Genomic DNA, 24,568 nt, shown 5'->3' with positions numbered 1-24,568 from the left:
AACAACTGCTAAACAACTGAACTGAGATATTTTCGTCCCACTTTTTATAAGCTTTTTAAATGCACGAGAAACTTCTCGTATTTTCGCGATATTAAAAGAGTACAGTCTATTTATTGAATGCTCGAGCTTCTGTATTTTTAATTTTTCTGGCGTAGCATTCTCTTCAAATAACTCTCGTGCTGCATGCACGGTAATACAAAACAATTTTAATTAATTCTATTTAAGTATATCTAATTCAATACAAAAACCATAACAATATTATTGGTTATACATTGCAATACGCACATCGCAGTCTTCGTATTCTGCTGTAGTGGAACATAATTTAATGTTTCTATATAATTATTAAGATTTCCTAAGTGGCAACATGATGTAATGTTTTGAATAGTTATTAAGATTCGCTGTGTGGCAACAACGAGTCGAGCTAAAAACGTAGTTACTTCTAGCGTTCGTTGATAAGCGTTGCGTAAGCTTTATTTCTTAAAAGTTTGTTATATTTTTATGTAAAAATAAGTAACATGTTGTAAACAAGAATGAAAACTGTAAAAATAAATATACTGTTTCTTTTAAGAGCAAAATAAGCATTTATTTCACTTATAAAATGCTCTGGCTGATCAGTTTCAATTTCGCTTATTCATCAAATTCACATTAAAAGATTGGTGACCGTAACATTGGATTATGGAAGGAACATCAACGCTAGAAGTAACTACGTTTTTAGCTCGACTCGTTGTTGCCACACGGCAAATCTTAATAACTATTCAAAACATTACATCATGTTGCCACTCAGGAAATCTTAATAATTATATAGAAACATTAAATTATGTTCCACTACACTGCCGCTCATAGCGAGTTATGTATCTCGCTAGGTAGAACAGAAACAATTTCCTTTTTTACTCTCTCTCACTCTATTCATTAGCTAATGGCAAAGAAGTTTGTATATTTTGAATTATGTCATCCACAAAGCACAAATTTGATTGGTTATTGTTTTCTGATGACAGTTTCATTCCTTTAGAAATGTGGATTGCTTAGAAACGCGAATAACATAGTCTTCATGGGCGCGTTGAAGCAGGAATTTGGAATTTGTTTTACTCTATATTTAATATTTTGTAAAATGTTAACGAATTTTTTATTAACAAACTGAACGGTTTTAAGGGGACTCGTACACCTTAAAACCCATACGATCTTCGAATATGTAACTGTTGCAAGAATTGGGATAACTTATTTGTTTTAAAAGCAATTACTTCCAACTTTTTACAGCTCACTACATAATATAGCTGCTTTCTGAAATAGTGATCAGAAAGTTTGTGTTGCCACAAATATTTTATAATTTAATCCGCTTTTTGACAAAAATTTTTGTCGTGTTTCCACCTTGCGCGCACAGTTTAAAACATTTTGTTGCATAATTTAATTCCATATTTAATATATAGCTTTTATAACATTTGGAAACTACTGTGAACCAAAAATTCTAAGAATTTCATGTTAAATTTTTATTTTATTTGGAGTCGAGTTTATAAAATGTATTTTATTTAAAATATCTGTAATGTTTTCGTCCATAATTTTTTTAACATTAAAATATTCATCATGTTTTAGGTTCAGTTAAAAAATAGGGCTCATATAAAGAATTCCATCGAATTTCAAGTATGTACCATTAGCCATTTTTAAAATATCGTGCGCGCAATGTGGAAACGAGACGAAAACTTTTGTCACAAAGCGGATTAAATTACAAAAATATCTGTGGCAACACAAACTTTCTGGTTACTATTTTCCAAAGCAGCTGTTTTATGTAGTCAGCTGTAAAAAGTTGGAAGTAATTGATTTAAAAATAAATAAAATATCCCAATTCCTGCAACAGTCACATATTCGAAGGGTGTCAAGGAGTTTAAGGTGTATGTTCCCCCTTAAAGCAAGTAATGGCAACGCTCTACGGGAAAAAAATTATCCTAAATTATTATTATTAAGAATTAATTATTATTATTAAGAATTAATTATTATTATTAAAATTAATTATTAAAACTTATTAAATTAAAAATTATTATTAAAAATTACTTATTATTAATAATTATTATTATTAAAAATTAGACTATCTATAAAAAATTCTGAAGATATGCTGTTTTAAAATATTTTTAGCCCAACGGGACATTAGCATAAATGCTCTTGAAACGGGTTTGCGTGTGCAAATGAAATAAGCAATATTAAAGAAAATTAACGTCAATTCCCTATTTAGGTTGTAAGGTTTATATTTATTTTAACTAACATTTATTTTAAGTTTAAACTATCTTTCCTGTCAAGCCTTACTTTCCCCAGGAACTGCCAGTGCCAGAGTATGTAAATTTTAGTAGAACGCGCAAGGATTCAAATTATCAGCAGAAGTATTCTGAGTTAAATAGAAAGGAAACGAGTTCGAGGTGTGCTGTTCGTACTTCACGAGCGCGGAGGTAGTTAGCCAGAAATTGAAGAACCCCGCGTTTCGGCCTGTGTGCTTGCCTCGGAGAATTGTTAATCGTTCAACGTGATATTCAAAGTTTGCTGAATTAGCAGCGGTATTGTAAAACGCGGTGAGGTTAGTTACTTTTAGAGAGCCTCGTAGTTAGAGTCTTGTTATTATTTTCTTTTCAGGTTCTTATTTTTATTTTACCGCCGGGTCGGCGTAGTTTGTGAGCGTCAAGAGCACGCAATTGTAATTTCTTAAGTTGAATAAAAAGGAACTTAAACCCTTAACAAGACTCTGTCTATTTTCCAGTTTCAACAGTCACCTCTTGGTTGCGTGCAGATTAGAGGCGCGCAACTCTACAAGGTATACAAAGAAAAAAATTTTAAATACAAAAAATTTTAAAATTTTTAATACGTGAAAAATCTGTATTAACATCAAATGTCATCCACTACAAGCTTAAAAAAATGTATTTGAACTTTAGTGGGTGAATAAAAAGTATTTTATTAACGATTAAAAATTTGAACAAAATATACGGACAGTGTGAGCTAATAGTACGAATTTAAAAAACACTCCTTTGAGAGTGAAATAAAAATCTGAAAGCCTTCAGATTTTATGTCTTTTTGCGCTTTCCTTTTTATTTATTCAATACATTTCTAGGAATTTTTTGACCAGTGTTGCTCTTTTAATCCTAATACGCGGAGAGCAATCCTGCAAGAGAACGTGCCATGTAAATTCTTTAATTAAGCAAGAAAACACTCTTATTTTGCCGTAGATGTTTTCAGAAAATGTTTTTTTTGGGAGGGGGTCCAGGTGGGCATTAGCCCAGAAGGGGCTAAATGACCTTATGCGTTGAATAGCTTAAGTACGATGTATTGCTTTTCGAATTGTAGCCGCCAAATATTACAGTCCTGTATTACGTTTAAAGAAACTAAATAATGGAGAATTTGCATGGATATATGCATGTTTCTTCCATTGTCATAAAACAACGGTACCTACAGTCATCAAATTCTGAGTAACTTGGTCCTCCACCCGAACATGAGCAACTGGAAGCCCGAATTTTGAAGTTATTTTATTATCTATTTCTATTTTGTAAAATTTTAATGAATTTTTGATTAAAAAACTTAACAATTTCAGAGCGAGCAGTGGCAACACTGTACGATATAAAACATTTTTATCTCCAGCGCAGGAGGCTATCTATCGGAAATTCTATAGATATATTATTTTTTAATATTCTGTAATTATTCTGTTGAATTGAATTGTACGGGGTGGAATTGAGAAGACTGTAATTTTTAATAAATAAAAACACACAAAATATTAACAATAAAGGGCCAAACAATTTTTTTGTAAATTATGGTAAGAAAACTGAGTTTTGATATGATAAAAGACTGAAAAAAATTTAAAATTAAAAAAAAATCTGAAAGGCTTCAGATTTTAAACTACGTTCAAAGGGCCGTTTTTTTAACGTTTTGTGTGTTACTTTTATTTATTAAATATCATGTTATTTACACTTAAACCATAAAATTCAGTTCAATAGCAATGTCGCAAAATAATTTTAAAATGAGCTTATCTTTAGAATTTCCGATACACAGTACCCCGCGCTGGAGATAAAAAGGTCCCCCCCCCGTAGAGTGTTGCCATTGCTCGCTTTTAAATCCTTGATTTTGTTAATCAAAAATTCGTTAAAGTTTTACAAAATATGAAATCGATCATAAAACAATTTCCAAATTTCAAATTCGGTCTTCCACATGCCCATATTCGCAGGAGGATTACGTCAGAAATTCGATGGCTCTATGTACCGTTGTTTTATCGCAATGCGAGAAATACACATACATTTATACAGATTTTTCATTATTTAATTTCTTCAAATATAATGCAGGACTCTAACATTAGGTGGCAACAGTTTGAAAAGTGAAACGGACATTTATAGTGATTCAACGCAAAATCGCCAAACGAAAACAGTAGTCCTTCAGGGACAAAGCCCCTTTAAACTAAAAAAAAAAAAAAAAAAAAAAAAAAAAAAAAAAATTTCCTACGACACTGCATCGGGAATTCTAAACACATATCCTGTCATGCTGTTTTTAAAATTTTTGTAAATTTACTGTTGAATTGCTTAATAATAAAGCTAAAAAGACAAAAGATTTGTGTTAGCAGAATTGCGTACAAGAACAGTTCGGTAACCTGCAATGTTCAGTGAGAGCATAAAAACACCTTAACAAATCCTCTGTTGCGACGTTTAAATCTGAATCTTTTCAGATTTTCTTTGTTTATATTTCCGAGTCTTTTCTTAGTTCAATGTTCAATTTCCTTAGGAAAATTATTTACTCAAATTTTGTCCATGTTTTTATCTTTTTATTTTTTCATTTTATTTATTAAGCACCACTTTCTTCTTAATTACTAATAAAATTCAACAGCGAGCTCAGAAAATATTTAAAAACAGCATATCTTTAAAATTCCTGATAGAGTATTAAATATCGCCATACAGTTTTAAATTCGCTATATTTTTTCTTTAAAACTAATAAATTGTGATAGCATATCGTGGCAACATCCTTTTTTGAAAACTGATTACAAACTTTGTGTTGCTACTCTGCAGAATGTAAGATATTTATGCTTCAATTTTATTTGGAAAACTCAACGATAGAAATGGATTGTGTTGCCATTAAACATAACGCAATTAAATTCGAAAGACAAATCTTCCGAATTAAATTGTATAGGTAAAAACATATCAACACCTAGTGCCACCAAATTTTAAGCAAGTGTAGTATTTCATGTGGGCATGTGTACTTCCAAACCCGAATTTTGAATTTTAACTTTTTTATTATTTATTTCATGTTTTCTTCGAATTTAATGAATATTTGCTTATTAATTGCAGTAAATGAAAAACGAGCTGTGGCAACACTATTCTTTATAAAAACAATCCATCTGTTTCAAAAAATTAATCCATCTGCCAAGCGAAAAAAATTTCCCGAAATGTAAGATAAGATATTTATCCTTCAATTCAAATCAGCAAATTTGCTGCTTCAAAGGAAATGTGTTGCAACTGCCTGAAGTAAAATATTTTTATATTCCACGCGCTATTGTGTGGCCATATCGTAAAGCGTAAGTTGTATAATTTTCAGATTTATTCTGTCTGCTGTAGTTTAACAAACTGAAGGAATTAAAAACTATAAACGCAGTTCTTAATAATATTTTTCCTACTTTCTAATGGCCCAGCAGTGCCGGAGCGGTAAAAGTCGCTGAATGCTGGTACTTCCGAACTGGGTTCGATCCCAGGCGAAAGGGCTGGCGGTTTCGTGATCTTCCCCATGTGCAACGTGTGTACCAGCCAGTTTTCCTTAGAAAGCCCTCTACTAAGACATCCTTTCCCTTAGGCAAATAGCAGTACTGTGCTTTGTCGTTGTCTCAGTAAATGAAACTCAAACCAAACCTGCTTTTTAATTTGGTTGGTTTAAAGAAAAATGCAAAAAATGCATGTCTAATTAGAAACATAAAGTATTTTTATGAAAGGATGCTAGCTTGTCTGATTAAAATTATTAGTTAGTTTCCCTTTTATATGATAATTTTTAAGAGGCTGATCGCGCAAACGGCTAGTAATAATAATTATTACTGTGATTAATTTTTAGAAGGCTGGTCGTGCAAACGGCTAGTAGTGATAATTACTATTGTGATTAATTTTTAGGAGGCTGGTAGCGCAAACGACTAGTAATAATTATTATTACTGAGATTAATTTTTAGGAGGTTGGTCGTGCAAAAGGCTAGTAATGATAATTACTATTGTGATTGACTTTTAGGAGGCTGGTCGCGCAAACGGGTAGTAATAATAATTAAAACTATCATTAATTTTAGGAGGCTGGTCGCGCAAACGGCTAGTAATGATAATTACTATTGTGATTAATTTTTAGGAGGCTGGTCGCGCAAACGGTTAGTAATAATAATTATTACTGTGATTAATGTTTAGGAGGCTGGTCGCGCAAACGGCTAGTAGTAATAATTATTACTGTGATTCACTTTCAGGAGGCTGGTCGTGGAAACGGGTAGTAATAATAATTATTACTGCCATTAATTTTTAGGAGGCCGGTCGTACAAACGGCTAGTAATAATAATTATTACTGTGATTCACTTTTAGGAGGCTGGTCGTGCAAACGGCTAGTAGTGATAATTACTATTGTAGTTGACTTTTAGGAGGCTGATCGCACAAACTGCTAGTAATAATAATTATTACTGTGATTCATTTTTAGAAGGCTGGTCGCGCAAACGGTTAGTAATGATAATTACTATTGTGATTAATTTTTAGGAGGCTGGTAGCGCAAACGGGTAGTAATAATAATTAAAACTATCATTAATTTTAGGAGGCTGGTCGCGCAAACGGCTAGTAATGATAATTACTATTGTGATTAATTTTTAGGAGGCTGGTAGCGCAAACGGGTAGTAATAATAATTAAAACTATCATTAATTTTAGGAGGCTGGTCGCGCAAACGGCTAGTAATGATAATTACTATTGTGATTAATTTTTAGGAGGCTGGTCGCGCAAACGGTTAGTAATAATAATTATTACTGTGATTAATGTTTAGGAGGCTGGTCGCGCAAACGGCTAGTAATAATAATTATTACTGTGATTCACTTTTAGGAGGCTGGTCCCGCAAACGGCTAGTAATAATAATTATTACTGTGATTCATTTTTAGGAGGCTGGTCGAGCAAACGGCTAGTAATAATAATTATTACTGTGATTCACTTTTAGGAGGTTGGTCCCGCAAACGGCTAGTAATAATAATTATTACTGTGATTCACTTTTAGGAGGCTGGTCACGCAAACGGCTAGTAATAATAATTATTACTGTGATTCATTTTTAGGAGGCTGGTCGAGCAAACGGCTAGTAATAATAATTATTACTGTGATTCACTTTTAGGAGGCTGGTCCCGCAAACGGCTAGTAATGATAATTATTACTGTGATTCATTTTTAGGAGGCTGGTCGAGCAAACGGCTAGTAATAATAATTATTACTGTGATTCAGTTTTAGGAGGCTGGTCCCACAAACGGCTAGTAATAATAATTATTACTGTGATTCACTTTTAGGAGGCTGGTCCCGCAAACGGCTAGTAATAATAATTATTACTGTAATTCATTTTTAGGAGGCTGGTCCCGCAAACGGCTAGTAATAATAATTATTACTGTGATTCACTTTTAGGAGGCTGGTCGCGCAAACGGCTAGTAATGATAATTACTATTAGGAGGCTGGTCGCGCAAGCGTGTAGTAATAATAATTATTATTGTGATTAATCATTTTGGGATAGGTGGACGTGATTCGGAAATTTTAGCCTCATGTTATCGGATATCAGTCGAATTTTTATGCTAATCCAAAATTGTGTCAATGTCATAACGTTAACGGAAGGTTACTATCAGCGCTGTGAATGCAAACGGGGGGGGGGAGAGAATTTTACTCAAACCAGCAGAATGATAAAAATATATCAAAGCTTGAACTGCGATAAAAATATTGGTAAACAAGGAAAATAAAAACAAATTCATTTTTTGTACATTTTATCGCATACTTTAACCTTGTATATCATGTTTTTAGAGTTTTATCAGCCAGCTTAAGCTCAGCGGAAATTAACGCCACGTGTTGAAGGCACACGCACAAAGTATTTTTTTCTTCTGTAGGTGGAAAATTTCCTTAGTAAGATCTAGGCTTCTTAGAAAACATACAATTAGCCCATACCTCTAAAAAATATGTAGTGACTTTTCAGTGTACCTTATTAATACCACAAAAACAGGGAAAGGTTGTAAAGACCCTTTTATTCATCCAAATAAAATTTAACGGATGGCAACTCGTGCTTAGAGTAGCCAGCACTTTTGGTTTAAAATAAAAAATAATGAATGAACTTATAAGCAGGTAGCTGAACGATTTCAAGACAGAGCTGTCGCGTAAGCTGGCTCTGGTCGAATCGGCGTAAACAAGCCTAATAGCAAGAATAACTCAGAAACAACTCAGAATAGAATAACTCAGAACAGAATAATCGCAGAATTCTTCAAATTAAACATTTTTCAGTCGCAACCCCTTTTTATCACTGAGATTTTTTCGCGACCCTCAGGACGCCGTAATATTTACAAATATTTTGTGGGACTCCCATAAGTATAGCGCAAATACGACTTCAAACTGTCAATTTTTTCAATTGTACTGTAACATACTATTGCAGTTTTAGGTCCTTAACGTTAATTTTTAATTTTAAGATATAGAACAAAGTGAAAATTTTAATTAAGTAACAGACGAAATGACTGCGTCACGTGCAAAGCAAGGAAAATGAACGTTTATATTATAAAAGGAATGCGTCGAAATGTTTTCGTTTTTTTCTTTGTCTGTATTGTCTTGTCTTTTTCTATTTTCAGGTACATAGTGTAGAAATACTTGGTAATTGTAAAATTGTTACAATAAGTTAAAGAAATATCAAACCCGCTAAATGTTTTGGCGGAGAGTCGCGGGATCTGCTTAAGACAGTTTAAGAAACGCTGAATTGGAGCAATAAGTATAAGTTATCCGAAGTAGAAATTCCTAACTGAAGAAGCTGTTTTTTTAACGCGATCAATTATTTCTTTGTAGAACAAGCAGTTTATTCTTACCCTTCAGGTGCAAGCAAGGAAAATGAACGTTTCTATTATAAAAAGAATGCGTCGAAACATTTTCTTTTTTCTTTGTCTGTATTGTCTTGTCTTTTTCTATTTTCAGGAACATAGTGTAAAAATACTTGGTAATTGTAAAATTGTTGCAATAAGTTAAAGAAATATCAAACCCGCTAAATGTTTTGGCGGAGAGTCGCGGGATCTGCTTAAGACAGTTTAAGAAACGCTGAATTGGAGCAATAAGTATGAGTTATCCGAAGTAGAAATTCCTAACTGAAGAAGCTTTTTTTTTTAACTCGATCAATTATTTCTTTGTAGAACAAGCAGTTTATTCTTACCCTTCAGGTGCAAGCAAGGAAAATAAACGTTTATATTATAAAAAGAATGCGTCGAAACATTTTCTTTTTTTCTTTGTCTGTATTGTCTTATCTTTGTCTATTTTCATATACATTGTTGAAAATATTTGGTAAATGTATAATTATTATAATAAGTATAAAGAAATATCAAAACTGCTAAAACTTTTGGCGCTCCACAGTTTAAGAAACCTTGCGCTAGAGGGTCAAAGTTAGGAACGTGGCCTTCAAGCATCCAGAACACGCTTCGATTTCACGCTCCAAAATGTTTCTTTATATGCTTCCTTCATCCTACTGAATTTGAATATCGCGCGAGTCGAAATTGATGTTCTTGCAGGAAAATGAATCGAGGCTTGATAGAAAAGTAACTTAAAATAACGGGTTATAAAACTGGAATGAACTTTATAAAGTGTGTGTATGTGAATATGGCAAAGCCTCGGAGCTATCTGCCTATTGGGAGGAATGCCTTCGTGAAGGACTTTCTAAGGAAAACTGGCTCGTGTACACGTTACACATGGGGAAAACCACGAAAACGCCCATTCAGCCAGCCCGTTTGCGGGATTCGAACCTCGGACCGAACTACCAGTGTTCAGCGGCTTTACCGCTCGGTCGCTGGTGGGCCCGGAAACTTTATAAAGAACTTTACAAAGAACTTACGCATCTCTACCAGCAAAAGCATCTGCAGGTAGAGAAAAGTATCTCTACCAACAAAACATCATATTAATCACAATAATAATTATTATTACTAACCGTTTGCGCGACCAGCCTCCTAAAAATCCGTAAAATTTAATTCTTTTAGGGTGGAGCAAGGAATTATATGTGCTTCTTTAGACCCGATTTTAAAAGCTCTCTGTCCTGGCCCAACTTAATGTCATACATTATGTATGTGTAGTCTAATGTCATGTGAAGTGTAAAGTATGTATGTACTAATTCATGCAAGTATTATGTATAAGTTTAATGTCATGTCCTATATCATGTATGTAATGTTATGTTTCATGTATGCATTATGGCCTATGAACACCCAGGTCAACCATTAACATAAGAATCTGTACAGAACCAATGTCAAACTGGAATAGCCCCTGTATGGCCATGTAAACTTTTTCATGAAGTCTCAGTAACTCCCGGTGCGCCCTTGTGGGACCCCAGGGAGTTCTTGTATCTATATAGGGGAGGGCGTGGGACATATGCCTATTTACCTCCGTTAAACACCAGGCGTCCCGTCCTCCGTCACCTGTCACCTGTCCTGGCCCGACGCCATATGAGCCTCACTCGTTACCGTGGCAGACGAGCAATCTTGCTCACTGATTATAAGAAAAATGATAGAAGATCGAATCCTGCTCTACCACGCCGCCCACATAGAGAGATTTTGAGCGAGAAACGGAATTCATATATGCTTTTCCCTTAGAGCCGAGGTTTCCTGAATATGAATTTCAGTAGGCATAATAGAATGCGTTGAATAGAATGCACAGCGAAGAAAAGTTGTACTGTTATTACGTTTGTCGAAAGAGGAGTCACTAAAAACATACGAAGTCCTCGCTAAGGGGGTCTGACCTATTCCAGTGCTAACATGAAGTGCTTTTAAATTACACCACAAAAGCGCGAAGCAAGATGAGAGCAAAACCTTACAACGTAAAGTGTCTGTATTTTAAAATGAAAATAAATTCAGTTTAAATTTGCTGTACATTAAAAGTAATATACCATGTGTTTTGACAGAATTTGACGCTGGTCTTCTTACGCAAAGGCAGTTAGTTCTAAACAGCTTTAAGACCCCGATTATCTAGTTGATATTGCTACGAATTTTGCATATATAAAAATAAATGTAGTCAAATTACACGTGAAGATGTACTATTTTTTGTATAATGTAACATGAAATGCTTGAAATAGATGAAGATCTGTCGGAGAAACAAGATTACAGAAGCAAGTCCCTTTAATATTGAGGTAAACGACCACCTCGCTAAATCGGCGAGGTATCGCCAAGCTGCCGATGGTTTTGGCGAGTAATTTTTGTGGAGTAATTTTTTGGAGAGTAATTTTTATCGCCAAATTTGGCTACCATTTGGTCATATTTGGGTTCGGTCCATGTATAATTGCAATTGGTCTTGCGATTGAATAAATGTACTGATGTAAGTTACATGTCGTTGCATACAACCAGTCCTGTGTGTTGTTGTGGACTCGTGCTCATTTATCTGACCTATAATCAGCCCAGCTCACGATATTCCTCGTGAAAAGAACACAGGATGACTCCTGTCGTTGCAACAGCCTTGAGCACCATACAGGTGACAATGCGATTTTGCTCATTATCGCCCCCGATACTGTTAACCAGAGAACAGGGGCTCCATTACCTAGCTGACATGATGTCTGCCTTACACGGATTAAAGCCCCTGCCTCCAGAAGCAGGTATCTGCTTCTACATTGCTCAGTATGCCAACATGAACTCGCACCCAGGTAAGAAGTGGTCTTTCAGATGAATTAAATCTTAGCAATTTCTCTTGAATAACTTGCACAATCGGATTTCTATTTGTATGTCTAAGATAGCCTGCAGACTAGATAATGAATCACTGAAGATCTTAGTCTTGCCTGACAGATTTCTTTTAACATAAGTGAGAGCAGCGTTTATCGCTAAAAGTTCTGCCTGAAAAACAGTATTTCTGTCATCAAGCCTTCGAGTCCATGTCCCTTTTGAGTATTGTTAAATACACAAAATGCACTACCTGTTCCCCGTTCAGTTTTAGAACCATCTGTAAATAGAGCAATGTCATTAGCTACTGGAGCCGTATAGTATAAATTGACTGCAGATTTGAGTTTTAAAGAGGCAGGATGCCCAAGATTAGATGGAACCGGTAGTTCATAATCGTTTACTAGGTAATGTCGCCCCCGATACTGATGGAGGACCGATACTTATGGAGGGCAATCCGAGGGTCTCCCACCTATCTTCCCCTGCCATCATGTCAGCTAGGTAATGGAGCCCCTGTTCTCTTGATATGACTTTCGGCTCGCCGTATATTTTCAGTATCCTATGCCGCACGGATACTATACGCTTAAAAATATTCATGCCTTCTCTGAGATTCGAGCCTGGGCTCTTCGGTACCGCAGTCAGCGTAGCTAACCACTATACCGGTTGGGCGGCCATCCTGTGTGTAATAAGGTCAAAAGCTTGACAGCAAATACGGTTAGCATTTCGAGAGTGTAATTCAGGATTGGATTGGATTGGATTATTTAATTATGGCAAAGCACGCGAGGGCTATCTGCCTAAAGGGAGGGATGCCTTCGTGGAGGACTTTCTAAGGGAAACTGCCTCGTTACACATGGGGAAAATCACAAAAACGCCCATGCAGCCAGCTCGTTCGCGGTATTCGAACCTCGGACCGAACTACCAGTGTTCAGCGTCTTTACCGCTCGGCCGCTGGTGGGCAGAGTGTAATTCAAAGCGGGTACAAACACTGCAGGCGCAGAAAAAAAACCCTAACTTAAGTCAGACACTTCCGATGAGTTAGTGATGAAGTTCAATTCTAGCCGCATAACTCCGTAAAAACCAGGTGTAAGAATCTGTGTAGGTCTAGTATTGACGCCAGGAGTAGAAAGTCATGGACCTTGAAAGAGATAGACTAGCCCAGTGGGCGGGGCCCGCGTCACCCACTTGTCCGCAAAAATAGTGTATGTGTGTGTGCGTGATTATGGCAAAGCCTCGAGGGCTATCTGCCTAAGGGGAGGAATGCCTTCGTGGAGGAATTTCTAAGGGAAACTGGCTCGTTACACATGACCACGAAACACTAACGTTACACATGAGGAAGACCACGAAAACGCCCATGCAACCAGCCCGTCCGCGGGATTCGAACCTCGGACCGAACTACCAGTGTTCAGCGACTTTACCGCTCGGCCGCTGGTGGGCCCGCAAAAAGAGTAAGGACGTTATGGTTTACATTAACAATAAAACCTATAACGTTTGTGTCACATAATTCTTTTTAATTATTAAATGTGACAATGTCATAAGGTTATTAAATGTCATAATTATTAAGTGTTGAGGCACAGTTTTTTAAATAATATTTAATAATTTTAATTCTTTAAAGCAATTTTTACTGCATTTTGCGCATTCTTTTGACGCGTAATTCCTGTATAAACATCATTACTTTGATGAAATAGTGAAAACTAAATACAAAATTAATGAACTTATTTTTGAGTACAAATTAAGTAAAATTAAATAAGAATGATAGTACATGAAGCTTTGAAACAAATAAAGCAAAATTAAACAAGATCTGATATATTTTCTTAAAATTTTACGAGAATTTTCAGGCAGTCGTTTTAAAAATTATTATAACATTACAAGACGATCATTTATTTGATTATATGATCATTAATTATTGATATATTTATTTTAATAATTCATGAAATTCGCAGCATAAACTTTTCTCATTGTAATGAAAATAAATAAATTAAAAAATTAAAATCTGGAAGAACTCGGATTTTATGTGACGCTCAAAGGGACATTTTTTAACACTTTGTGTGTTACCTCTATTTATTGAATATCATGTTCTTCGCGCGTAAACCGGCCCACCAGCGGCCGAACGCTGAACACTGGTAGTTCGCTGAAGTCATACGCTAAAGTCGCTAAGTCGCTAAGTTCGCTAAAGTCCTGAACACTGGTAGGTTGGTTCGAGGTTCGAATCCCGCGAACAGGCTGGTTGCATGGGAGGTTTCGGGGTTTTCCCCATGTGTAACGTGTACACGAGCCAGTTACCCTTAGAAAGTCCTCCACGAAGGCATCCCTTCCCTTAGGCAGATAGCCCTCGAGGCTTTGCCATAATCACACACACACTCGCGCGTAAACCACACAAAATTCAATTCAACAGCAGTATCACAAAATATTTGAAAACAGCATATCTTTAGAATTTTCGCGCCGGAGATAAAAATCTTATTTTCCGTACATTGCTGCCTTTGAACTCGCTGAGTTTCTTAATCAAAAATTCCTTAAACTTTTACAAAATATGAACTGTATTAAAACAAATTCACAATTCGGCTGTTCGCATAGAGGATTACGTTATTCAAAATTTGATGGCTCTAGATACCGTCATTTTTTCACAGTGCGAGAAACATACATGTATTCATGTAGATTATTCCTTATTAAATTTCTTTAAATGTAATACAAGGCGATAATATTTGGGGGCAACACTTTGCAAAGTGAAACGGACGTTTATAATGAAACAGCGAAAAATGCCGTTTCGAAATAATAGCCGTTCTGGGCTATCGCACCTTTGGGCTTATAAATTAAATGAAAGTAAATGAAAAAAATCGGTACTATTCGGTTTCGAGGGCCGTAAAAAATTGCAGCGAAAATGTATGCGCAAAAGCGCCAAATATAGCAAACGCGCCCATTTAACAGCGCGCCAAATCTCGCGTACGTGCTGATTTCAGATTGCGTAAGTTTATATAGTTCTATATTTCTTAAGACGCCATTGAAATATTAGTTTAATTTTTAATTTCTTTTTTGGTATCCTATGGATTTAACAATTTGGGAATTGCCCATGATGAAAAGTCTGCGATAGAATTTTGGGTAAAGTGCAGAATCACCCACTGCTTGACGCGTTTTTTAAGAATTGCGCATACTCGGTATCCCTGCGCACATCGACCTACTTTCACTTAAATAAAAATCCTAGAATTGCGCAAAAATGGCCCTGCGCACACCCTTGACTTTATCTATGTACACATCGACTTATTGTCACTTAAAAAGTAAAAGAAAATTGACACAATTCCAATTTTTTTTACCCTTGTAAAAAGCGGCAAAAAAATAAGCGGCCGATTCAGCACCGAAAATGTTTTCAAAGAAAAGGCATCATTCGTTATAGAAAATTATGTTTGAACAACCAACGAGATGACATTATGCTTTAGTGATAATTCGGTAGCGAAATATTATATGAAATTAAACCTTTCACCTAAATTAAAACATCAATATTTAGATAGTTATTTACTATACTTCCTTTCTTGCGTTAGGGTTGCCGTAATTACTTTTGGCAGCACTGGCATCAACAACAACAGTTTGGCGATTTTTTACGGCCCTCGAAACCAAATAGTACCAAAAAATCTTATGCAGAAATAGAATTAAATTTTAAAAATCTGATGTGTACACCACATGACTTCCTTGTACGGAATATTAAATTATACGCATTTTTTCTTGCATTTCATTTAAACTTATTGGATTGAATTAAATCTACTTCGACAGCGCATAAACCACAATAGAATAAATGCATTCTTTAAAATTCACTGTAGTATTTGTTTATCATAACGACACTCTGGCGCTCGATTCACTTAACAGTGTTAATAATTATATGACAGTTAACTTATATAATAATTATATAACGGAAAATAACTGTTATATAATCCAATAATTACTCGTATATAACAGTTAACTTATATTTCGTTCATATTATAACTCATAATGCACAAAATTTATATCATTTAAAGAATAGAATTATCTAATCGTTGCCACGTGTTCTATTCAAATACTATAATAAAGCTAGAATGGTGTATAAAAGAAATTAAGGAAACAAAACAAAAAAGAAACAGTTTTTCACAAACGATTGAGTATTTCTCATTAAATTAATTCAGTTCTCACTTCTCGAGAAGGCAAAAATGCATAAAAACTCAAAATATCTCTATTAAAAATTATGAACTAAATCTTAAACACTTATGTCCTCCAAAAAATTCCAGAAAGAATTAAGCATGATTTAATTGGCAATAATAAATGAATGCGTTATCTTTATTGTTGCGAAGCTAAGTTTCTCTAGATTGGCAACAAATCCACTAGTCTCCTGTTTCAAATGTAAACATTAATGGCCGCCATTAAAACAGGCTTAGCGGCACTTAGACAACTTTAAAATTTTAAAATTGTTGATAATTCTCAAAATATTGCATACAGATTTATTAAAGGCATAAAAACCTTAACCGGAAGACAAAAACAACATAATACAATCATTTTTAAAGCAAAAAATGTACAATTTATAAACATATAAGAGTAAAGAAACTGAGATCACTGAGCCGGGTAACAGAGTGGATATATATATAAATATATTTATATACGTTTGGTGCGGCCGATTGCAACCAAAATACGAGGTGCACATCTACATGTTATTGCAGTCCTATATACAAAATTTCAACGTTCTGAGGCTACTCGTTTTTGAGTTATACGAGGTACGTACGTACGTACGCACATACGTACATACGTTCGTACAGACGCCACGAAAATTTCTCTTCAGAATTAATTTTAAAGCAGTTTTATAATTTTTTTGAAGGAAAAGAGTATTTTATTCTGTCCTTACCTACAGATATCACGCAAAAATATCGTTAAATTGCATTCGATAGCGGTCAAATTGGATATTTTCGTTGAAATATGCTGCCTGAAACTTTTCGCGATTACAATACTTCCTTTTTACTTCGTACAAGGAAGTAAAAAAATAATTACATTAGAATTAAATGTATAAAAATTATTAAGGTATCAAAAGTGTTTATCACTATGATGTATTTTGAAATATAATTGAAGTAAAACTCCTTTATAAAAAATATGCTATAATATTCACCTATAATCTTAAAAAATTAGCACAACTTAGAATTTTAAGCAAAAACTTTCAAAAACTCATTTTTATCTATTTTAGTATTTTTTACTTCTTTACGCCAATAAAAATTGACAAGAGAAAATTCTTTGTTTGAAATTTTCTATTAGTTCCGATTTAAAATATTATTTTCTAAAAGAAGTAGTTGCAAATTTTATTACAGCATAGAAAAATCGAACAAAATAGCCAGGCCTGAAAGCATGGGACAGCTTTTTAATTATTTGGAACGTTAATTATGCTTGATAAATATTCTAAATTTTTAAAAATAAATCTCAGTTTCAAAAATAAAATAACTAAAAATTCTAATTTGTGAAATGAACCGCTACAATCAACGTTTTCTTGACAATTATACACACTGCAATAGCCAACCATTGTAAGTTTCTGCAAGTCGTCCCTACTCCTCCGGATATGGTCAAAAAGTCATTTGGGTTCGTCTGTTTCTTATAAGGTCCATGTGGAAAGTTTGTGATAAGCTGAAATTTAGGAGTCAACAAAAAATACCTCTGGATTCGCGGCAGGGGGAATAGTTGTACAGATTTTTGTGTCATATTTAGTTTAGAATAAAGTAATAAATATTAAATAAGGGGGAAAAGGGCAAAGGGAAATTAAAAACTGTGACTACAAAGTAGACTATTAAAGGGGCTCATACACCTTAAACCCCTTATGATCTTCGAATATGTGACTGTTGCAAGAATTGGGATATTTTATTTATTTTAAAAGTAACTACCTCCAACCTATGACAGCTAACTACATACTATAGCTGCTTTCAGAAATAGTAATCCGAAAGTTTGTGTTGCCACAAATATTTTTATAATTTAATCCACTCTGTGACAATATTTTTCGTCATGTTTCCAACTTGCGCGCATAGTTTAAAACATTCTGTTTCATAATTTAATTTCATATTTAATATATAGCTTTTATAAGATTTGGAAACTACTGTGAACCTAAAATTCTAAAAATTTCATGTTGAATTTTTATTCTATTTTGAGTTGAGTTTATAAAATGTATTTTATTAAAAAAAAATTTAATGTTTTCGCCCATAAAATTTTTCAATATTAAAATATTCGTAGATTGTTAGTTCAGTTAGAAAATAGTGTCGATATAAAGAATTCCATCCAATTTCAAGTATGTAACATTAGCCATTTTTAAAATATCATGCGCGCAAGGTGGAAACACAGCGAAATATTTTGTCACAAAGAGGATTAAATTACAAAAAATATTTGTGGCAACATAAACTTTCTGGTTACTATTTTCCAAAGTAGCTATATTATGTAGTCAGCTCTAAAAGGTTGGAAGTAATTGCTCTTAAAATAAATAAAATATCCCAATTCTTGCAACAGTCACATATTCGAAGATAATAAGGTATATGAGTCCCCTTAAGCGAGGGTTTTCGGTACGTCTTCGTCGAGCTCTATAGATTTTCAAGAAAGCATCTCGTCTTCTAGGCTGCAGATTTTTGCCTCAGAATTTCCTGAATTAACATTTCCAACTTTTTACGGCTGACTACATGATATACCTGCTTTGGAAACTAGTAGCCAGAAGGTTTGTGTTGCCACAAATATTTTTGTACTTTAATCCGATTTGTGACAAAATTTTTCGTCACGTTTCCATCTTGCGCGCGTGATATTTTAAAAATGACTAATGGCACATACTTGAAAATTGATGGAATTCTTTATATGGACACTGTTTTCTAACTGAACCAAAAATCTGAAGAATATTTTAATGTTAAAAAATTTTATGGACGAAAACATCACATATTTTTTTTAATAAAATACATTTTATAAACTCAACTCCAAATAAAATAAAAATTTAACATGAAATTCTTAGAAATTTTGGTTCACAGCAGTCTCCAAATGTTATAAAAGCTCTATATTAAATATGGAATTTAATTATGCAATAGAATGTTTTAAATTATGCGCGCAAGGTGGAAACATGACGAAACATTTTGTCACAGAGCGGAGTAAATTATAAAAATATTTGTGGCAACACAAACTTTCTGATTATTGTTTCAGAAAGCAGCTATATTATGTACTCAGCTGTAAAAAGTTGGAAGTAATTGCTTTTAAAATAAATAAGTTATCTCAATTCTTGCAACAGTCACATATTCGAAGATCTTATGGGTTTTAAGGTGTACGAGTCCCCTTAAAGCAACAAAACAAAGAATTAATATACGTGAAGGAGCACTGCTCCGGGGCTGTTTTTACTTCCTTGTACGAAGTAAAGGAAGTACTGTATCACGAAAATTTCGTGTATCATTTTTCAAAAAAAATATACTGTTACGAAATTACCATGCGCGGTGAGATGGCTTCCCCGCAAAGCAGTTTTAGGGTTGCCATAAAATGGCAAGTGAAGGCAAAGTTGCCACATTTGGCGATAAATCGCCCACTTGGCGACAAAATTGGCGATATGCCATGGATCGATGGAGAACCTTCTGAAACAAATTCTTACCGGTTTAGCCCAGAATGTTCTCGAACAGAAGCCGAAAGCTATATAAACCCTGCTGGTCTGCAGTCAGGGAGTGCCTTGTCTAGAGTGCCAGATAGTTAGTTAGTCAGTCCATGTGGAGTCGATCGAGTTGACAGCCGGGCAGCGAGTGCCGAGTGGGTCGTCGAGTGCATCGAAAGAGTCTCTTAGTGTATCGCGGTTAGTGCATCGTCGAGAGAGCGTGTTGAGCTCCGGGAACGACTGAACGAAGAGTCGGGAGCTGTGCTCTGTGTGTCGTCAAGTGCATCACGAGTTGTAGCGTGGAGAATCCCGAGAGTACGTGGAGTTCCGAGAACGACCGAACTGAGTCGGAAGCTGTTTTCTAGTGCTTTGCAGGAAGCTGTCTCCACCGTGATAGCCTGGAGGCTGTGTCGCTGATCGTGTCAGCATGTTTATAGTAGTTCATCAACGACTGTAAAAACGTGTTTTGGAGCTGTCCTGACAATACTGGCCAGTAAAGTGTGCTTCGCTACTTCATCAAGAAGTGTTGTCATTATCCACTCCAAATCCGAACGTGAAGGAAGAAAATAACATAACAACTGGTGTCAGCAGAAAAACGCAACAATACATTTTGACCGCTCGCGAATCCATATGAATAACTTGCTTTTTTGCGTGACATCTCTTCGTACAAACAGAACAAAGGACTATTTTTTTCCAAAATGAATTTAAAACGATTTTGAAATGGATTCAGAAGGGGTTTTTTCGTAACGTCTGTACGTACGTACGCACTTATGCATGTATCTTGCATAACTCGAAAACAAATTAGCCGTAGAAAGTTGAAATTTTGTATGCGGAGCCTGCTATAACATGTAGTTGTGCAACTTCTTTTTTTCTGCGATCGCCTACACCAAAAGTGTATATGTCATGAATCCAGCACTTTTATCTGTGCATATAAAAACTACGACATCATTTTCAACAGGGAAACATAAGCGACGCGAAGTTGTGTGCATGGCAGAATTCAAGTAAAAAGAGGGAAGCATATTGCTTATGACTCAGTACTTCGTAATTGCAGAGAGTATTTTAAGCTAGGATTGGTCAAGAGTAGTTTTAGTTACCTTTTTCAAGCTGTGTTATGTAATTTGGAATGGTCTCGAATTTGGGAAAACAGATGAATTTAGGAAGGAGAGCACCAAATTTAGAATGTTAATTTTGAGGTCACCAGTTATTTTTTAAAGCAGCCATCGTATTTTGTTATATATACACTGAAGTGACAAAAGTCATGGGATACCTCCTAATATTTTGTCGGTCCTCCTTTTGCCCGGCGAAGTGCAGCATCTCGACGTGGCATGGACTCACCACGTCGTAGGAAGTCCCCTGCAGGAATATTGAGCCATGCTGCCTCTATAGACGTCCATAATTGTGAAAGTGTTGACGGTGCAGGGTTTGGGCACAAACTGACCTCTCGATGATGTCCCATAAATGTTCGATAGGATTCATGTCGGGCGATCTACGTGGCCTGATCATTCGCTGGAATTGTCCAGAATGTTCTTCTAACCAATCGCGAACAATTGTGGCCCGGTGACATGGTGCATTGTCATCCATAAAAATCCCATCGTTGTTTGAGTACGTGAAGTCCATGAATGGCTGTAAGTGATCTCCAAGTAGCTGAAGGTATCCATTTCCAGTCAATGATCGGTTCAGTTGCACCAGAGGACCGAGTCCATGCCATGTAAAAACAGCCCAGACCATTATGGAACCACCACCAGCTTGAACAGTGCCTTGTTGACAACTTGGGTCCATGGCTTCGTGGGGTCTGCGCCACACTCGAACCGTACCATCAGCTCTTACCAACTGAAATCGTGACTCATCTGACCAAGCCACGGTTTTCCATTCGTTTAGGGACCAACCGATATGCTCACGAGCCCACGAGAGTCGCTGCAGGCGATGTCGTGCTGTCAGTAAAGGCACTCGAGTCGGTCTTCTGCTGGCATAGCCCAAGCAAGACAAATTTCGCCGCACTGTCCTATCGGACACGTCCCTCGTACGTCCCACACTGATTTCTGCGGTTATTGGACGCAATGTTGCTTGTTTGTGAACATTGACAACTCTACGCAGACGTCGCTGGTCTCGGTCGTTAAGTGCAGGTGGTCGGCCACTGCGCTGTCCATGGTGGGATGTTATGCCTGAAATTAGATACTCTCGGCGCGCTCTTGACACTGTGGATCTCGGAATGTAGAATTCCCTAACGATATCCGAAATGGAATGAGCCATGCGTCTAGCTCCAACTACCATTCCGCGTTCAAAGTCTGTTAATTCTCGTCGTGCGGCCATAATCACGTCAAAGCCTCTTCACATGAATAACTTGAACACAAATGAAACCCCTGCCAAAGCACATCGCATTTTTACATTTTCTACGCGATACTACTGCCATCTGTATATTTGCATATTGCTATCCCATGACTTTTGTCACTTCAGTGTCAGTAAGAGCGGTATTTAAATCGAAGTTCCACTGACTTCGAGAGAGAGTCTCAGAGTTTCTGACTAGCGCGCGTTCGTCTTTTGGCTACGTCTCTCTCTAAGCTGTTACTTATTCGATATTTAGGGGCCAGCTACTTAGACTTTTAATAGCTTCGGCTATATCTTTTTAGTTAAGCATTAGTAAAGTTTGATTTCTTATTACTTTGAGTTCAAGCGTAAGTGGAGGCTTTGCTGTACGCTCTGAGAAAGGAGCCATCTGTTAAATTCTTATTTTGGGAAATAAAGGGTAATTAACCTTTCCTGAGTTTACGTCTGTTTTTCTGAACTAAAGCGATTATTCGCTTAACTGTTGACGACGTTCCTACACATTTAGCTCTTAGGTTTAAAAACAAAATCTGATGTGTACACCACATGACTTCCTTGTACGGAATATTAAATTATACGCATTTTTTCTTGCATTATATTTAAACTTATTAGATTGAATTAAACCTACTTCGCCGACAGCGCAACAAAATAAATGCATTCTTTAAAATTCACTTTTTTTACCATAGCGAAACTCTGGCGCTAGGTTTACTTAACAGTATTATATTTTGTTCGTATTATAACTCAGAATGCACAAAATGTATATCATTTATAGAATAATCTAATCGTTGCCACATGTTCTATTCAAATACCATAATAAAGCTAGAACTATGTATAAAAGAAATTAAGCAAACAAAACAAAAAAAGAAACAGTTTTTCACAGACAAGTGAGTATTTCTCATTTAATTAATTCATTTCTCACTTTGCGAGAAGGCAAAAATGCATAAAAACTCAAAATATCTATATTAAAAATTACAAAGTAAATCTCAAACACTTATTTCCTCGAAAAAATTCCAGAAAGAATTAAGCATGATTTAATTGGCAATAATAAATGAATGCGTTATCTTTGTTGTTGCGAAGCTAAGTTTCTCTAGATTGGCAACAAATCCACTAGTCTCTGTTTCAAATGTAAACATCAATGGCCGCCATATAAAAAAGGCTTAGCGGCACTTAGACAACTTTAAAATTGTTGATAATTCTCAAAATATTGCATACAGATTTACTAAAGGCATAAAAGCCTTAACCGGAAGATAAAAACAACATAATACAATCATTTTTAAAGCAAAAACTGTACAATTTACAAACATGTAAGAGTAAAGAAACTGAGATCACTGAGCCGGGTAACAGAGTGGATATATATATAAATATATTTATATACGTTTGGTGGAGCCGATTGCAACCAAAATACGAGGTGCACATCTACATGTTATTGCAGTCCTATATACAAAATTTCAACGTTCTGAGGCTACTCGTTTTTGAGTTATGCGAGATACGTACGTACGTACGTACATACGTTCGTACAGACTCCACGAAAAATTCTCTTCAGAATTAATTTTAAAGCAGTTTTATAATTTTTTTGGAGGAAAGGTGTCTTTTATTCTGTCCTTACGTACAGATATCACGCAAAAACATGGTTAAATTGCATTCGATAGCGGTCAAAATGGATATTTTCGTTGAAATATGGTGCCTGAAACTTTTCGCGATTACAATACTTCCTTTTTACTTCGTACAAGGAAGTAAAAAGAGTAGAACCCAGATATATCCTAAAGGTCGTATTTTCAGGACGTGAAAAATACAGTTTAAATTTCGTAAGTCGGTCCAATAGAACTGGAGTTATAAAATTGTCTTTTTTTTTTTTTTTTTTTTTTTTTTTTTTGTCCGAAGGGTCTTTGTCCCTGACGGACTATTGTTTTCGTTTTGCGATTTTGCGTTGAATCACTATAAATGTCCGTTTAACTTTTCAAACTGTTGCCAATAAATGTTAGAGTCCTGCATTATATTTGAAGAAATTAAATAATGAAAAATCTGAATAAATGTATGTATATTTCTCTCATTGTGATAAAACAACGGTACATAGAGGCATCGAATTTTGAGCGACGTAATCTTCCTACGAATATGGGCATGTGGAAGACCGAATTTGAAATTTAGAATTTGTTTCATTATCGGTTTCATATTATGTAAAACTTTAACGAATTTTTGAGTAACAAACTCAACGATTTAAAAGCGAGCAATGGCAACATTCTACGGAGAAGGAAAAAAAAACATTTTTTCTCCAGCGCGCGGAACTGTGTATAGGAAATTCTAAAGATATGCTCATTTTAAAATTATTTTGCGACATTGTTACTGAAATGAATTTTATGGTTTAAGTGCAAAGAACATGATATTTAATAAATAAAGATTACATACAAAACGTTAAAAATGCGCCTCTTTGGACGTAATTTAAAATCTGAAACCTTTCAGTTTTTTTTTTTTTTTTTTTTTTTTCCCGCAGTGTACTTTCTGCCCGCATTCGATTTCAGTTTGAGACTACTTCTCTAAGGTTACGTTATAACTAAAAAAACACATAACTAAGATTTTACTTTCTTTAGTACATTCATCAACATATACTCTAAATATAACTTTATCAATCATGCTTATTTAAATTCTCTATTCCAGTGATGAAACTCCTATTTCTAATGCAACGAATTGTATCTAGTCGGTGCATTTTATCACTGTTTTTGTTGTCTTGTTTCAAGGTCGGTCAACCTCGGCCGGTTTACATTATGATATCATCGATATGTTTGCATGGAAGATTAATTCATACGTTTCAC

At 35.3% G+C, this 24,568-nt stretch overlaps 1 protein-coding gene across 1 annotated transcript in view; it reads left to right on the top strand.

Annotated features, from left to right (window-relative positions):
* The window catches only part of LOC118205540 (retinaldehyde-binding protein 1-like), a 140,458-nt gene that overhangs the window by 11,411 nt on the left and 104,479 nt on the right, over window positions 1-24,568 (top strand). The gene's annotated exons all lie outside the window — the stretch shown is intronic.

Source organism: Stegodyphus dumicola, chromosome 11 (genome assembly GCF_044657685.1).
Source record: "Stegodyphus dumicola isolate Sdum_Otavi_A_Nest chromosome 11, ASM4465768v1".
NCBI classification, from domain to species: domain Eukaryota; kingdom Metazoa; phylum Arthropoda; class Arachnida; order Araneae; family Eresidae; genus Stegodyphus; species Stegodyphus dumicola.
Note: the sequence above shows the minus strand (reverse complement) of the source record. Positions and strands in the feature narration are given on the sequence as shown.